This window comes from Primulina eburnea, chromosome 3 (assembly GCF_022965805.1).
Source record: "Primulina eburnea isolate SZY01 chromosome 3, ASM2296580v1, whole genome shotgun sequence".
Taxonomy (NCBI): domain Eukaryota; kingdom Viridiplantae; phylum Streptophyta; class Magnoliopsida; order Lamiales; family Gesneriaceae; genus Primulina; species Primulina eburnea.
This window is the reverse complement of record NC_133103.1, coordinates 49099259-49118289: the sequence shown is the minus strand read 5'-3', so window position 1 is coordinate 49118289 and position 19031 is coordinate 49099259.

Below are 19031 nucleotides of genomic sequence, written 5' to 3'. Positions count from 1 at the left end.
CAAACCGTTGTCTTTGACCCTTTACAAAACACATATAGACGACGATTTTTAAAAACCGTTGTCATAGGCTTAAAAAAAACGCTCATAGACAACGGTTTTTAAACAACATTATCGTAGCAAAAAAACGCTCATAAACAACGGTTTTTAAAAACCGATCTACGACAACGGTTTTTGTTAAAACCGTTGTTAAAAGTAAAAACACAACGGTTTTGATAAAAACCGTTGTCTTTGATGTGTTGTTGAATGTGTATTTTCTTGTAGTGCCTGCTGTGCACATCCATTCACTGATGAGGATTATGTAAACTTTCCGGACCCTTGTGCCACACATCTGATCCATTCGACATGTTACATTATAGATAGTTAGGGGACCGCACACAGACAGATCTGAAACGGATGATCTACTACTGTCCTTATCTCCAGTGCGGGATGCAATATCATGGAGTGAATATAGTATGTAGACCCGGCCTCGAGTATTTGGATTTGTATCTAGAAGAACCATTTGGTGATAATATAAAAGGAGAAGATTTTTTGTTTGATCTCGATTGATGTAAAAAAGGTGTTTTTTCTTTTTTTGATACAATTTCAAACACTTAGTTTGGATTATGAAAATATTAAAAGTGGAATTATCTCAATCAAATTTTTCCCCTAAATGTAAATCTTTGGACTCAAATTCAATGTTGAGTAATTGAATTTTGGCAAAAACTTGTGTGAGACGATTTCACGGGTCTTATTTGTGAGACGGATCTCTTGTTTGGGTAACCAATGAAAAAATATTATTTTTTATGCTAAGAGTATTATTTTTTATTGTGAATATGGATAATGTTGACTCGTCTCACAGATTATGATGCGTGAGCCGGTCTCACATGAGACTCACTCTTGAATTTTTTAAACTGAAGGGCATCCAAATACAAGTGACTTACTGCCATGCTATTCTCTATTGGGATAAATGACAAATAAAACTAATGGTTTGCACACAAACACCTTCAAAATTGCTTAGTCGATATATATAGTTATCATTTGCCGCACATGAGTTTTTTTAAAATGACAAGATTTTAGTCATAAATATTTTTACATTACAGTAAAAAAAATTAAAAATAACAAATAAAATTTATCCTGGCCACCTAAAAATAGTTTTTTTTTTTTTTTGCCCAATTCTTAACTCTTGCTTTCGCAAAACTAGATAGTGTCCCTAATTCTTTCACATTAAAATTTTATTTTTTTTCCCTTTACAAATTGTTACACCATAATTTACATGAAATTATATCCATACATCTTGCAAAAAAAATACATGTAATTCCAGTTATATATGTTATAATACGAGATTTTGTGTATAAAAATTAAACTATCAATTAAGACGTATTGCCATGTAAAATTCTAAATTGCGAGACCGTGACAAATAAAACCAATGTTTTCTTACATCTTGGAAATGTGGCTTCAGCCATCCAGAGCAATAGTGATCCATTCTTTCCAAAAGCACAAAATCAACATTGCACTGTAGAAGAAAATAATATTAAAACATAAGAATATCAAGTGTCGTAAGAGAAAATCAACAATAAGAAACTTTCAACTCAAAAATTGCTCATAGGACAGATGTATCTCTGTCTGACAATAAATATCCATGTTTCTCATTGGGAATGCACAATATACAATATGGTTAGAATAGCAAGCTGATAATTTGATGTATAGAAGAAAAGTCGCTCCATGTGATAGGTTCAATTTAGAATGGTTGAAAAAACTAAAATAAGTCAATTCAACTCTCAACATACACAAACTTGCAAGTATAATTATATTGCATGTATGTTGGTGGTTTTGATATCACAGAGTTTCAGCAGAGTGACTAAATAGGACTCAATAATAAAGGACCACAGTTCCAGAAGCAATTAAGTAAGCCCGAGAATTAAGGTACAGATTCCATTGTAGAACTGACCGTAAGCCTGCATTCAAGATCTATCAGCAAGTATGAAACATTGCTGATATAAATATCATTATTCAGCAATATGCTTTTGGGTACATGACCTTTTCTATTCAAAATTTTTTAGCATCTTAATAATTCATAAGCCATCACATTACTTAATTTGCAGAAGGATGTGAAGCAGTTGAACACAAAAAAAACTACAAACAGAGAATGCACATTTGCATCCAGCTAATTATTGTAATCCGAGTTACTGTCATCTTTCTGCAACAAAAGGCAAAAGGACAAGCAGTTAAACTCCAGAGACCCTCTTCCCATGGTATAACAACATACTTGAATTACTAATTTATGAGATATATTAACACATCGATTATTTGAGATACGAAGGTCGATGTACCATTAAGCAACAAAGGATATTCATGCCCCCCAAAATTGGCACATCTGGGCGGATCCGGGCCCACATCGAAATGGGCCCTGGCCCTATCATACACAAACTTGCAAGAATAATTACTGTAAGGTCCAGAAAATTTAAACGACGTAATCTGAAAGCATGCAATCTAGGATTTTATTTTAAAATATGTGTGTAAAGATTTTTATGCATTTAGTGCATAATTATTTCATGGTTAGGATTTAATTCACGATTATTTTAAAGTTTCATGCATTAGGGTTTAAGTTGCATTTCGCGCTCGAACGAAGAATGGAGACCGGGGATATTCAGGAAAAATATTTTCATTAAATAATTATTTTTAAATATTTTATAGGAGGTGTTTTAACTATGATTTTTGAAAATGGACATTGGCTGGGAATTTTTGCCCGTCGGGAACCGATACGCAAATTTTAACGACTCGGAGGACATTTTCAGGGCTTAGACAATATTTCAAAAATGTACCTAAACGAAATATTTTTCAGGAATTTTATAGGGCTTTTTGGGTTTATTTTAAAGCTTAATGGGCTCAAAATTCTTTTAAAAAATTAAATTAAGCCCATTAGTGCATGTATTATCTATTTAAAACCTACTCTAGCAAACCCTAACCCTATTCCCTCATATTGGCCGCCCCTCCCTCCCCATCAGCAGCCTCTCCCTCTCATTTTTGTAGCAGCAACCAGCCACAATCGAAATTCCTCCATATTTTCTCAAGAAAGTTCCCTCCCCGCTCCTCCGGTGCTTCCCCGACACGCGTTTCTTCGAGTTTGTGAGCTTATAATCATCAAGACACGCTTGTACTTTCGTTTTCTCTTCATACATGTCATAAGTATGCTGATATCTATGTAAATGCATGACAATCCTTCGATCTACCTTGTGTTTACATTTTTGAATGAGTTTGATATGAAACTTTGTATTGTTATGCCTCCATCTCACGTTTTATTGTGTATGTGCAAGGGGCTGCTGTTTTTGGTGTGTGATAAGGGCTGTTCATGTGTTAAGATTGTGTCATGAGGCTGGTGACGAGGTATAGACGAGTTGAGTGAGGGGCCGTGCGGCGTTTTGTAGAGGTATGATCAGCTTTGGGTAGATCTAGAGAATGGGTGAAGCCGGTGGCGTGAGGGGGTGTTCCAAGCCGTGGACCAGACCCTGGTGGGTCTGAGTCATCGCCTAGAGTGGCCCGCAGGTGGTGCTTCTTAGGTGACTAGCGAGCGTAGGCGTGTTGCAGCTTGCATGGGGCTGTGGCCGTGAGTCAAGTAAGTCCCGTAGGTCCTAAGATGGGCTAGGAGTGGCTGGTGCGTGGCTGGTCCCGTTGGGTGTAGGCTAGGATCGAAAATATGGAAGGTGGTGCGTCTAGGGTTTCTTGGTAACTTGCAGATTTTTCCAGCAACTTTCAGCAAGGGTTTGGGGGTCATACGGGGTCTGGAATTGTGGGTTTAGGGGCTGGTGTAGTATAATTAAGACATGAAATGAGTTGGGAAAGATCTGGTAAGCTTCGGGTTGATTCTGGTTAAAACCGGGACCCCGATCCAAGTTTTAAAACGAATCGTTTAAGTTTTGAAACGGGCTCGAGTTTACGACTTAGCTCTTGAAGGTAGGCAATCTACAAGCTTCTCCTTTGCTTTTGGACTCTTTCCTTTAAATTAGGTCCACCACTAACAAGAAAAATCTCCTCTAATTTTGCACTAGACTAATTAGAAGATTTTACTTTGAGAAGACTAAGCTTTCCTCAACAAATTGAAGAAGAAAAATGAATGAAAAATGTGAGGATAAATTTCGGCCAAAGAAGCTTGAGGAGAGAAGGGGAGGAATTTTTCTTTGTGCTTGAAAAAGTGATAAAGTGCATGAGCATGTCATGCATTGTTTAATGAAAAAGTTGTCTCCAACTCTTCACCTCCCTTGCATGCTTTTTACTTTGTCTTGTAACAATTACTAAGTCCATTGACTTTTTATTTAAATGTCTCAAACATATTTGAGATCATTTAAACTTTACTTGATTTTACTCAAACCCACTAGTTAATAATTATTTCCAATTGGGCTCCACAATACCTAATGTTATTTAATTCATTCAACACTTGAATTAATTTAATATTTTGACTCTACTAGGTCCGATAATGTTTAATTAATTCAACACTTGAATTAATTTAATTTAGTCCATAATAATGCTTATGAAAATCACAATTTTCAAATACATTATTTATTTGAGTCATCTTTTAATTTAGGAACACTTCCACAAATTAAAAGTTACATTCTTCATAATCCTCTTATAAAAATGATAATCAGACATGTAGCATAAAACAAGCATATCTTCCTGATCAAATAGCTGCTTGGAAAGAGCTCTAGCAAGCTCAGTCATGCCACTCCCACGGCATCCAACAAGTAGAAATGATCTTCATGGGCATCCAGAAGGCTTTTTCTTTGTTATGGTTTTAAAGGTGATAATATGATCCAATCCAATCGAAGTGCCAAAAAATGGAGTTCTGGCACCTTCAGGGGTCAGATTCAGTTGCCTAGAGAGATGTGAAGAGGGGATTCTTACTGACAAGCTTGCCAACTAAAACCATGAGAGGAAATTCATCAGAAAATTTTGAAGCAATAACGAGAACACGTGTCACAATAATCATAAACTTAGATAAGACACTAATATTTTTAAATTCAAGCTTATGTGTGGGAATAAACTCGATAAAATGAGATGATCGAGAAGGTTAACCAAACTTCAACAATCATATTTGGACTAACTACAAAATTTTGTCAGTAGTCAACATAAAATGTCCTCCTGAGTTGATCTATAATGGTATGAATTCGACTAGCCTCCGAAGAGATATGGTCTTTATTATCTACGCTTGCATGTTCTTTCGAAGTTAAGGCGACGACCACGGGGCCTAACTGGGACAAGAGGCCAGCCCTGTTATCTATTCCACAGAACGACTTCACCGAACTAGGCAACCACTTCTGCACAAACTTCTTCCACTTTTCTCCCAAGATATTGTATTCTTTCCGCACATGACATAGAGGTAAACCATGGGATGAATATTATCCAAAGCACGTATACTGAATAGAGAAGGAACTAAAATTGTTTCTACATGAGCAAGATAAAAACTTTGTTGGTTGTTTACATCTCTCTCCAATTATTTCAGTTCCACAAATGCACGATCTAAACAGAATTCATCCTCATCTAGCATAATTTTTTCAATATATAATTTAAGGTTTGTCGCCAACTTGATAGAGGCATGCCTCAGGAAGCCCAGAGCCCCTTCAGTTACCGAAAGATCTTCTCCGTAGTTTTCAGCAAACAAAGAGAAACAGAATTATTACAAATTTATAATGGCAACAGCAATGTAGACACAACAAACAACTTCGCAAATGTTTAAGGAAACATGAATGGTTTGAATTCCAAACAGCAAAAGTCAAGATAGGTATCGCAGTTTCCTTAAGTTTGCGTTAAATCTTAGGAATGGAAGATGATTTACTTATTTGGAACTTAAAATAACTTGTTGGAATGACAAAAGTATTGAGTCTTGCTTTGCTTATGTTGGTAAAAGACATTTTATCATTTTCAAAAGCAACACTAACTACTGTCCCATTTTCGTTTCATCTTCTGAAAAATTGTTTTCAATCTCCAACCAGTTTACTTTTGATTTAACTTTCCACCCATCCCAAAAATATTCAATTAATAATTATATTCAAACACAATACGATATGCTAGAAAAATGATAAATACTCATTAAAAAGTCAATGAATAGATAAAAAAAACTTAAACGAAATTTCTAATAACTAATTTTTTCTCAAATCAAGCTTCCGAATAATAGTAGGAAAAATTACTAGATAACCAAGCAGATCGCGAGACATGGACCATTGAAGAAATATTTTCAGAAAGAGGGATAGGGAATCAGAAGCATTAACCGTAGTGTTTGGACATATTTAAACTACATATGATACTCAAAGAATGCGATTGAGGGAAAATACAGTACGAAAACTGAATAAGATGATATATGTAGAGGCAGAGGGATACAAAACCTTGAAAAATTTTCTGAGCAACAGCACGGCTATCGGCAGAAATATGAACTCCACAAGATACCTACAATTGGTTTACAGCATCATTAAAGGCGAGCGAGTCCATTTCAGGAAGAGGCGCCTCGAAATGGATACGATTAGGGTTTGAGTCAATCAAAGGAGAGAGAATCAAAGGAAAATGAAATCACACACGATCGATCGAGGAGACTGTGAATAACTATAGAATTCTAGTTTATAAAAAGGGCAAAAAAAAAATGGTAAAAACTTGTGTGAGAAGGTTTTACGGGTCGTATTTGTGAGACGGATCTCTTATTTGGGTCACCCATGAAAAAGTATAACTTTTTATGCTAATAGTATTACTTTTTATTGTGAATATGGGTAGGATTGACCCGTCTCACAGATTGTGATCCGTGAGACGGTCTTACATGAGACTCACTCAAAAAAAATTGGGATGTATTCAATGTTGGATATTTGATTATTTTTATTGATTTTTGTACCGTTTAAAAGTTTAAAGGTATTGAACATATATTTTTATAAATTCTATAAAATTTAGTAGTATTTAAATTAAATTTTTATAGAATCTTAAAAAATCTAGTGGTATTCAAACTTGACTTTTTAAAAATTTATATATATCCAATATTTTCATAGATTTAGAATGATTTTAATATAATTGTTTATGTACAAACCATAAAATTCTAGGTAGAGCTATAAAAACTAAAGGGGGTATATTGGTTATAGATTTTTAATAACTTTTATGGAGTTTAAAAGTCTAGAGGTATTCAAACTCGACTTTTATATACTCATAAGTTAGTATTCAATGTAAACTTTTGTAGAATTTTAAAAAGTCATGTGATATTCAAACTTGACTTTTAAAAACTCTACAAAAGTCTATAGGTATTCAAAATGTCAATAGACTTTTAATGACTCTATGGAATTCTATTAAGTACAAGAATTATAATCTAAAGTACAACAATAAAATGTCAACAAAAGCCTTGATTCAACCTAAAGATTTGGATGTACATTTAATATAAGCTTTCATTCTTTTCTCATCTATTTATTTTTCTTTTTATTTGTACTTTTTAAAAACTAAAATTTAATTTTTTATTAATTATTATATAACATTTTGTTTTTAATTATTTTCTTTAATTTCAATTAATATATCTTAAATTATTGTATAAGCAAATTCATACCGATACTATACCAAAATTTTCGGTATACCGAACCAAAAAAACCTTACATTTAAAAAAAATTATAATTTATTGTTTTAAATTTTTATATATTTAAACTTTTTGTATATTTTTCCGGTATTTCGGTATATACCAAAATTTTCAAATTGGATATCGTTATCGTACCAAAAATTCGGTATTGTTACCGTACCGTATCGAAATCTTTGGTATACTTAAAATTCGGTAAATTCAATATTTTTTCGTCACGGTAATCTCGGTATACTGAAAATTCGGTATTTTTTCCCACCTCTAACAGCGTTTGTATTGGCATGTGCTATATTACACAATTTTCTTTGAAAAAAGTGTCAATTTGATGAATTTCAAATTGAACTAGATAATGAAGCTCAATTGTCTTCATCAACACAAGTTATGAAGGTAACAGCTTTGATCAGTTATTTAATACTCAAAAACAACAACGAGCAAATGCTAATGCATGGAGAGATATCATAGCCAATGGAATGTAGAACGATGTTGATCAAATTGTCAGTAATGATTAGATTATTTTTATAAAAGACTACTATTTTGAGTGTTCTTTTAATAAATTTTTATTATGAAATTATAAAATATTATTCATTAATATGTTGAATTGACATAAAGAATTGAAATTTTGATTTCAATAAATTGGATAGTTCATTTGTCGTTTTTCACAAATTAAATTGATTTAACTTTTAAGTATGTAAAATTCATTTACATTCATAAATAAAAATAATAATTTAAAATTGAAGAGGTTATCTATGTCCAATAATTATTTTAAAAAAATTAATAAAAAATAAATCACAATTATAAACTACAAAATTCACATAATTATATAAAAAAGTTTACAAAAGTCTACAAAAATCTTGAAAAAAAGTCTATAAGAGTCTATGAAATTGTTTTACAATTCTATGAGATTCCATAAAAGTCAATAAAAACCATCAACTCCACAAAAGTCAATCATTTAAAAAAAGTCATTAAAAGTCTTTGAAAGTATAGAATGAATACATCCCTATAAAAAATTATCTTCTACCCATCCTATAAATTTTGGTAGACTTTTAATTAAATAAAATATATTATTTACTCATATATCTCTCTTCCTCATTCAAAGACGACGATTTTCTCCTCTCTAAAGAGAAGTCGAGGGTTCCTCGAATCTCATAAGTATGATTCCTTTCTTGAATCATTATTGATTTGATAAAAAAATATTACGATTTTTATGTATCTCTTTATGTGTTTTGTTTGTTGTTTGTTTCTATCTATTTATCTGTGTGCTCCAAAAATTATAATATGATATGGGGAATTCTGTACATCTAGCTTTCAGGTGTTTATCGTTTGCATCAAACGGTGTGTGATAGATAAAAAAATCAAGTAGAGTCACCAATCTTGTTCATTGACCCATTTGTAATGAAAATAGCATTCTTGGATTATAAAATAATAGTGTACCGATGCACGCTTTGCGTGCTTGTATAATATTTTTTATAATTTATTTGATTTATATTTAAACAAGGATGAAAATATAATTATAACAAAATAATGAGGGCATCCACTATAACACCCACCAACTCATCAAAAAGCACGGGCTCCACTGCCACATACTCATTATAACAACATATCTCTTTTACTCACGTTCTTTTTAACATTCAAACTCATTATATATGGGTCCCACGGTCCACTCATTAAATAAATATGTTTTAAATATATTTTTACATTATTTAAATCATTATTCTAATTTTTAAAACCATCTTAATTTTTAATAAAATAATTTTATTAATAATAATAAGTAATATTAATTTTTTTTAAAATATATTTTTAAAATAAAGTAGGTGTTCGAAAAAATATATGAAATTGAAATGAAACAATAACTTAGAAATAAACTACATTTTGATGAAATTAAAACTAACATATGAAATAATAATTCACGAATTGCTGTTGCATTGCCCCCAAATATGCTCAACTAAGTCTGCACGAAGTTGGTGATGAACTTGAGTGTCACGTAGTTCAGAATTTGTCCAAAGATAATCCTGAAATCCTCGATTTGAGCCATGGATAAGTTATGCGGGTTCGTCACCTTCATCGTTGTACCAATTTGTCACGTGATATCTCTCATCCTCAACGATCATGTTATTCAAAATAATGCATACTAACATGATTTGTTTTAACTTTTTCCTATACCAAAAACGAGCTGGACCTCTGACAATCGTCCATCGAGATTGAAGCACCACAAATGCTCGTTCGACATCTTTTCTTGCGGACTCCTGTTTTTCCTTAAACAACTTCCTCTTGGGATCCTCCGGACAAGGAAAAGCTTTAACGAAAGTAGCACACTCAGCATTTGGTCTTCTCAAGTACCTATCACCAAATATTTCAACCACGTATTCGCAGAAATTGAAAAGACACTTGATGATAGTTGATTCGCCCATACGTAGGTATTCGTCAAGATTGTCGGCGGGGACTCCGTAAGCCAGTTGACGAAACGCAGCTGTGCATTTTTGTAGTGATGAGAACCTTTTTCTTCACACAACATCGTCCCTCTGTTGAAAAAACGTTGAATGATTCTCTAATGCATTCACTATGCTGAGGAATAACTCTCTTTGCATTCAAAATCGTCTTCGAAATATTTCATTGTGATACATCGGGTTCGTAGAGAAATAATCATCGACGAGCCTCTCATTCCCGACCTCACGATTTCTTTGGATGAACCTTCTTCTTCTGCGTGTTTCCCTCCTCTGATATGATTCCATAAGTTGTTGGTGTTGTTGAAGTACCAATGACATCATTTCTTCAACCGGATCATAAGCTTGCGCGTCGATTTCGACATGGATTTCGTCTTTGCTTGTCGAGCTAGAATTTGAGCTAGAGCTGCTTGTAGAATGAGACATTTTTATAGGAATGAAAATATGTGTGCACATTTGTGGGTATTTATAGAAAATAATCGAAACTAGCCGTTACAAAGTTTTTGGATTTTTTATAATTTAATTCAAATTTAATTAAATATTTAAAATAAAAAATAAAATATATACAACGATTTAAAAATGAAATAAAAAAAATTGTAAAAAACAATCCTATCGTTGAAGGAAAATTCAAAATTTAAAAATTTAAAAACAAAATTAAAATAATCCAAAACGGAGACGCGTGTTAGCAACGTAACGACGGTTTTGCAAATCCGTCGCTAATGGGTTTTAAAAAACCGTCGTAAATTGTCCAATTTTTTTTAAAAAATAACTGACAGAGGGGCGTTCAACTAACTGAACGCCCCTTCTCTCTCCTATGAGTGGGCGTTATAAAAATGAGAGCGACAGTTTATAAACCGTCACAGATTCCATTTCAGCGACGGTTTTTAACCGTCGCTTAAAGTAGCGACGGATTCTCAACCGTCGTTAATTCAATTTTAGCGACGGTTTTGACATATATTCTAGCGACGGTTTAAATTCTATATCAGCGACCCGTCCCTAAAATTAGAGACGGATTCGTAACCGTCGCTGATTCAATTTTAGCGACGGTTTTGATATATATTCTGTCGCTAAATATTCTGTCGGAGCCCGCTCCTACTTGGAGCAAAGTTCGCGCTTACCAAACGCGAATTGCAGTAGTTTTGCAAATTTTTATTTTTGAATTTTTTTTAAAAATTAAATTAGTTTTAAAAAAAAACCCGATACAAAGCCAGGATCTTCCACATCAAATCAACATAATTGTAAGGATTATTTTGTCCGACAGATATCGAAAATAATGAAAATATCAGAAAAAGATTAAAAATAATAAATTTGTGTTATGTCAGAATTAAATGTTGTGCCAGATGTTACAACATCTCGGACAACATCTACATGCAGCGGAAAATTAATAACACAAATTGACTTGAAATAAATAGATGGACAAGATTAAATATGCACAAGTATAAATACTTGTGCAGGTGCCTTCTGGCAAAAAATTAATCACTAGAAAACTACAATGTTTACACAAAAACCTAACACTAGTGATTATGACAAAAATCAATTTCCTCAACAAGTTGAGAAAACAAAGCTTTCTAAAACAACCAACAATATTAAAACGTGAATAAGAAAGCAAAACTTGATCCCGAAAAGTACGATCAATTAGATGTGATCTTCAGTCAACATCGTTACGATGTTGTCTGTAGATGTTGGCAACATTCAGAGCAACACGGGATCAACACTCTTCAAACACAGCACGTCTCTTGAATAAGATTTTCTCTGAAATTCTGAACGTGCAAAAGTGCATCAGTTATGCATTCATGAAAACCTCCAAGCGAAGAGTGAAAAACAAAACGGACGACTCCTATTCAAATCAGCAACGCCTTTGTAGGATGTTTTTCTATGAGAACCATGACGTGTACAGTGCGTGTATATTGATTGAGAAAAGAGAGCACCACGAAAACTTTCCCACGAAGAACTCCAAGAACCTCACACGAAAACTTTCCCACAAAAAAAACTCCTCCACTAAAACTCTATGAATTTCTCTTAGTCTCTCTCTACAATCTTCTCTCTATGCACCCACCACCACCTCACGTTGATCACCTCTTATGTATAGCTTTCATCTCTCCTAAAGTTTATCTTCCATAAAGAAATCTATAAGATTTGGTAAACAAGAATTCTATTAGGAAAAATCAATAATATCATATCATATAAATCATTATCATATATATTATATCTAGAAGATATTTATCACAAAGATAATATCTAGAAAAGTAAAATCCAATATTCCACATAATCTTATCAAGAATGAAATTAGACTTAAAGAAGATATTATTTGACAATAAAATCTTAACATAATTATCTAGAAAGGCAAAACCACAATTAAATATTATACGCAATCAAATCAACAAGGAAAGATAATATTAGGGAAATTATTTAAGATAAGAAATTATATCAATTAAATAAAGAAAATATATTTCCCTTCAATCTCCCTCTTTTTTACCTTTCTGGACAAAATAAAATCAAACTCAATTTCTCAGTTGAACTCCAGTTAGCTCCCCCTTAATATGAGAATTTTGACCTCCCTGAATAAAATCAAGTTAGTACGGGTGTTGTTCGTTGTGTTGGCAACACCTGAGACAACACCTGCAAAACAGTCCCTTGAGTTTGAGTCGCATCTTCTCCCCTTTTTTGTCCAGGATGGACATCCACCTTCATAGCCAGACGATAGTCAGAAACTAAGTTCTCATAGGAGACAAGATCAGCTTTAGCCCGTAATCACTATCCAAAATTACTGAGATAATTGCGTCAAAAATCATTTCAAAAAAAATTCCAGAATTGAAACCCACATCGATTTTAACACCACTGAACCATCAAAAATCACAAATATTGGATTTCTAGCAAAATCCGGATTTTCATCGAATTTTCTCTGTTGAAATACGCATACCCTCTTGACCAACAATATCCACAATGTTATGTTTATGCATGACCTATTTATGCCTAATAACAGAATGTAACAGAAATAGAAATATGAAAACAAATATGAGATATGTTCACAAATGAAGTGTTGGCACAAATGTTGGCAACATCTTCTGACAACACGCACAATTCCAGAAAAACAATTTTGATTTATCTTCACACTTGATGATTTAACAACTTTCTGATCATAGAAGTGGTAGCTCCCACACTAAAAACACAGTCTTCATTGGACTCTTTTAGGTAGCTTTTTCCCATCTTTTCTACTGATACAGATCAATATGCATAATTGATTATTTTTTTTAATCTTTTCAAGTCACCTTTCGTATGGGTCAATGTCATGGAGTACATGATCATCCCTCAACTACTTTGTGATTCAAATAGATCATCAATCATGTCCAAGTGTGTTAAAGATTAAATGGAACAAGAAACTGTAAGTGCACCAGAAGATTATGCAACATTGTGATAACACATCATATAACAGTATGAATGCAAATGCAGTATGTCTAAGTCCAAGAAATGCACATGCATGTTAGGTGTTGTCCGAGATGTTGTAACATCTGAGACAACATCTATGAATGATCAAGCAGAACATATGCTAAAAGATTTCCTAAGGTTGGAGAATCTCTCAAAGTATAATGATTTTGTGAATATGTCAGTCAGTTGGTTATTTGTACCAACAAATTCAATTCAAATCAATCATTTTTCTACTAAATTTCGAATAAAGTGGTGTCTAATGTCAATGTGTTTAGTTCGAGCGCCACCTATTCTGCTTCTGCGCACTGCTTCTTCAAAGATCGCTCCAGAAACGTCTCTTCCGTTCATAATCTGAAAAAATGGTAAACTACAAAGTTGTAGCCCTATGTCTTGGCTTGAATCTCCCACTGGTTTCAGGTCATTTGGAGGTCTGAGTAAAACGTTATGCCCATTCTCCTAACATGTGTCGGTGAGGGAATGACGGTAGACACGACGCACTTCGGAGCACTTTTGGCTTGTCTTCCACAATGATTTGGACAAAACCCAAAACGTGAAAGTTGTAGCATTATATCTTAGCTTTCTAACGGTTAAGGCCTCACATGATTTGGATCAATATTCAAATCATTATGCTAAAACCCGTACGAACTACCATATTTACATCTCATTTCCCACAACTTCCATTACACTATCATTACCTACACATCTTACTCTAACTATTTAGACATATATTCATTCTCAATATACCATGGGCAATATAAAAGTCAAGTTCAATCTCAATATTGATACTTCAATCATCACGTGGAATCTAACGAGCTAAATAACTACATAATAAACGACATAAACACATTATTATCATTTGTACGAGTAACCGGGCATTACAATTCTCCCCTCCTTCAAAGAATTTCGTCCTTGAAATTTGACATACCAATTAGTTCAGGATATCTCCGTTGGATCTCTTCTTCTCGCTCCCAAGTTGCTTCTTCAATTGCATGGTTGCGCCATAGTAGTTTCACCAAAGGTATTTCCTTGCCCCGTAACACTTTTGATTTCCTATCGAGGATTTGGACTGGTCGTTCTTCATACGAGAGATTTGATGCAAGCTCCAATGGTTCTTAATGAATAATGTGAGAAGGATTGGACAAATACTTTCGTAGCAAGGAAACATGAAAAACGTTATGAACATTTGATAAGTTCGGTGGTAAAGCAACTCGGTATGCCCTGTCTCCTATCCTTTCCAAGATTTCAAATGGACCGATATATCTTGGACTCAATTTTCCCTTCTTACCAAAACGCAAAATGCCCTTCAATGGTGATATCTTTACAAATACATGATCACCAACCTGAAATTCCAATCGACGACGTCGCACATCAGCATAGCTTTTCTGTCGACTCTGAGCAGTGTGCATTCTTTCTCTGATCTTGGTTACCAATTCAGCTGTCTGTTGTACCAATTCAGGGCCTAATAATTTCCTTTCTCCTATTTCATCCCAATGTACTAGAGATCGACATTTTCTACCATATAATACAGTATATGGTGTCATTCCAATGCTTGACTGATAGCTATTGTTATATGTAAACTCAGCCAACGGTAGTTTACTGTCCCAACTACCTGGGAAGTCAATAGTACATGCCCTCAACATATTTTCTAAGATCTGATTCACTCGTTCTAATTGTCCATCAGTTTGAGGGTGCAATGCTGTGCTGAATGACAATCGAGTTCCCATAGCATGATGCAAGCTTTTCCAAAATGCAGATGTAAATTTGGGATCTCTATCTGATACAATGGACACTGGGATGCCATGAAGCCTCACTATCTCTTTGATGTATTCTTCAGCATATTGATTCATCGTGTATGTGGTCTTCACCGGAAGAAAGTGAGCTGATTTTGTAAGTCGATCCACAATAACCCATATAGCATTGAACCATCTTTGAGTTCTTGGCAAACCAAGAATGAAATCTATCGTGATGTGTTCCCATTTCCATTCAAGAATGGGTAGTGGTTTCAAGAGTCCTGCTGGTCTTTGATGTTCAGTTTTGACCTGTTGACAAGTTAGACATTGTGCAACAAATTGAGCAATGTCCCTTTTCATACCTGGCCACCAAAATAATGGTTTCAAATCCTTGTACATTTTTGTGCCTCCTGGATGGATCGAATAGGGAGTAGCATGAGCATCAATAAGAATGTCGGTTCTGATCGTTCCCTGCTTTGGCACACACAATATCCCTTGATATGTCCATATTCCTTCCCCATCCAATTCAAAGTTCAAATTTCCTTTTTCTTCATCTCGCTGCCTCAATTGTTGTATTTCATTATCTGTGCTTTGTTCGACCTTAATCCTGTCTGCAAGCGTTGGTCGAACCATTAGAGATGATAGCTGAATTGCAGCTCCCTTTGGAATAACATCAAGCTTCAAGTTCTGCAAATCCCATAGGATTTGTTCTTGTACTTGCATCGCAGCAATAGAACTGGACTTTCGACTTAACGCATCTGCAACAACATTGGCTTTGCCTGGATGATAATTAATAACACAATCGTAATCCTTCACCAATTCCAACCAACGTCGTTGTCGCATATTCAATTCTTTTTGTGTGAATAAAGATTTCAGACTCTTGTGGTCCATGTAAATTTCACACCGTTCACCATACAGATAATGGCGCCATATTTTCAACGCAAATACCACTGCTGCCAGTTCTAAATTATGCATGGGATAGTTCTTTTCATATTCTTTCAATTGTCTAGAGGCATAAGCAATCACCTTCCCGTGTTGCATCAAGACTGCTCCTAAACCTTGTTTCGAAGCATCACTATATACTACGAAATCTCCTGATCCTTCTGGAATAGCAAGGACCGGTGCTGAAGTCAATTTTACCTTTAACTCTTGAAAACTGTGATCACATGCTTCGTCCCACACAAATTTCACATTCTTTCGAGTTAAAGCAGTCAAAGGCAATGCTATCTTAGAAAATCCCGCTATAAACCGACGGTAATAACCAGCTAGCCCAAGAAAACTACGTATCTCGGTAACAGTGGTAGGTCGTAGCCAGTTATTAACAGCTTCAATCTTACTTGGATCCACTGATATGCCTTCTTTTGAAATGATATGACCCAAGAATGATACTTGTTCAAGCCAAAATTCACATTTCTTCCATTTGGCATATAAATGTTTATCCTTCAAAGTCTGCAAAACTAATTGCAAATGTTCTCGATGCTCCTCTACAGTTCGTGAGTAGATGAGAATATCATCTATAAATACAATCACGAACTTGTCTAGAAATGGCTTGAAAATTCTATTCATTAAATCCATAAAAGCTGCTGGTGCATTAGTTAGTCCAAATGGCATTACAAGAAATTCATAATGCCCGTACCTGGTTCGGAAGGCAGTCTTTGAGATATCATCTGATTTAACTTTTAATTGATGATAGCCTGATCGTAAATCAATCTTCGAAAAGATAGCAGCTCCTTGTAATTGATCAAACAAATCATCAATTCTGGGGAGTGGATATTTGTTTTTAATCGTCACTTTGTTCAACTCCCGATAATCAATACACAAACGAAGAGTACCGTCTTTCTTTTTCACAAACAAAACAGGTGCACCCCACGGTGAAAAGCTCGGTCTAATAAACCCTTTATCAAGAAACTCCTGTAACTGTTCTTTCAGTTCTTTCATTTCTGTAGGAGCTAATCGATAAGGAGCTTTTGAGATCGGATGAGTTCCTGTCACAACATCAATTACAAATTCGATCTCTCTATCCGGAGGTAAGCCTGTTACATCATCAGGAAATACTTCTGAAATTCACAAACAACATCTGTATCTTTTAATTCACGAACAGGTGGATCACTAGTTAACACAGATGCTAAATATCCTTGACACCCCTTCTGTAGTAATTTACAAGCCTTCTTACAAGAGATTATCCGAAGAGGTAAGGATATACCTGCACTTGCTACGGTGAATGGTTCAGCTCCTACTGGTGCAAACTTGATCATCTTTATGCCACAGTCAATAGTAACTCTGTACTTCGAGAGCCAATCCATTCCCAATATCACATCAAAATCGGTCATTTTCAAAACAATCAATTCAGCATACATCTGATGACCTTGGACATATATTGAACATCCTCGCACAATCTGATCTGTCCGTAATTCTTGCCCGGAAGGTAAGGCTATGGCGAGTTGTGTCTCTGTTGTACTTGGTGTAATGCCCAGTCTCTTTACAAACGATTCCGAAATAAAAGAATGCGTGGCTCCTGAATCTAGTAAAACAATAGCTGTAATACCAGAAATCAAGAACATACCGGTGATCATCGATGTATCAGCATCCAATTCTTCTTTGGTCATGGAGAAAAGGCGTCCATGTACTTTCTCTGAACTTCCTGGACAATTCTTGGCGAGATGTCCTGGCTTCTTGCAACGATAACAGACATTAGAACCTTGCATACATTCCCCGCCATGAAGTTTGTCACATTTAGGACAAGGTGGTCTGTCCTGTTCTTTACGTGGAGGGGGACCCTTGCCACGGGGTTCCTCTGGTCGAGCACCTTTGCTATCGATCTTTTTGCCTTGTCCTGTTCCTTGGCTCTTCTGAAAGTACTGCTGCCTTCGTTGTTGCCTGTCCCTGTCAATGTCATGTTCATCTTGTTCTGCCATAAGTGCTCTTTTTACTATCTCCCCATACGTAGCAACTTTCGACATTCGTACATCTCTTTTAATTTCAGAGCGAAGTCCCCTCATGAAGTGTTCGCCCTTACTTGTGTCATCTTGTGCAATATATGGTATATACTGGACTCCAGCTTCGAATTGTTGTACATATTCTGTCATTGACATGGTTCCTTGTTTCAAATTAAGAAAATCACTGGCTTTCTTGGCTCGTACATCTTTACTGAAGTATTTGTTTTACAACATGGTTTTGAAAGTTTCCCATGTCAATGGTATCGCCGGTACTGCCACCCTTGCACTCTCCCACCATATCCTTGCATGCTTTGTTAACAAAAAGATGGCACACGTTACTTTGTCAACATCTTCCATATGAAGGTAGGAGAAGATGGACTCCAACGACTTAATCCATTCTTCTGCTACTGATGGATCAGTGCTTCCCATGAATTCCGGAGGATTCAAACGTCTAAAACGATCATATACGTCTGTCTGAACAGGCACATGTCTGTGTACTATGGCTTGAGCTTGTGCCTGTTCATGAGTAGTCCTTTGCATCTCCAGTAGCTGCTGGATTTGTTCACCATGGACTTTTGCTTGTTGTTGGAGTAATTGCGCGAAGTCATCTATCGGTCGTGGTGCACTGCCCTCACCTTCGACTGCTGGGGCCTTGCCCTTAGATGACTCTCCTTCATGTACTTTACGTTTCGGTGGCATCGTCGCTTATCTTAACCTACATGTAGGTCACATAGAAACACATAACTTAGCATAAACTATGTAATATAATGATACTTACTTGTCGAGTTCTCCATGTGGATGAAGTGCAGTGTCTTCCCTGTCGAAGAACCGTGGGCTCTGATACCATAAAAATGTCACACCCTTACCCTATACTTAGCATGATTACCATAATCAAAATAAGGTTTGAATGATATAACTATAGTATGAAGCAAAT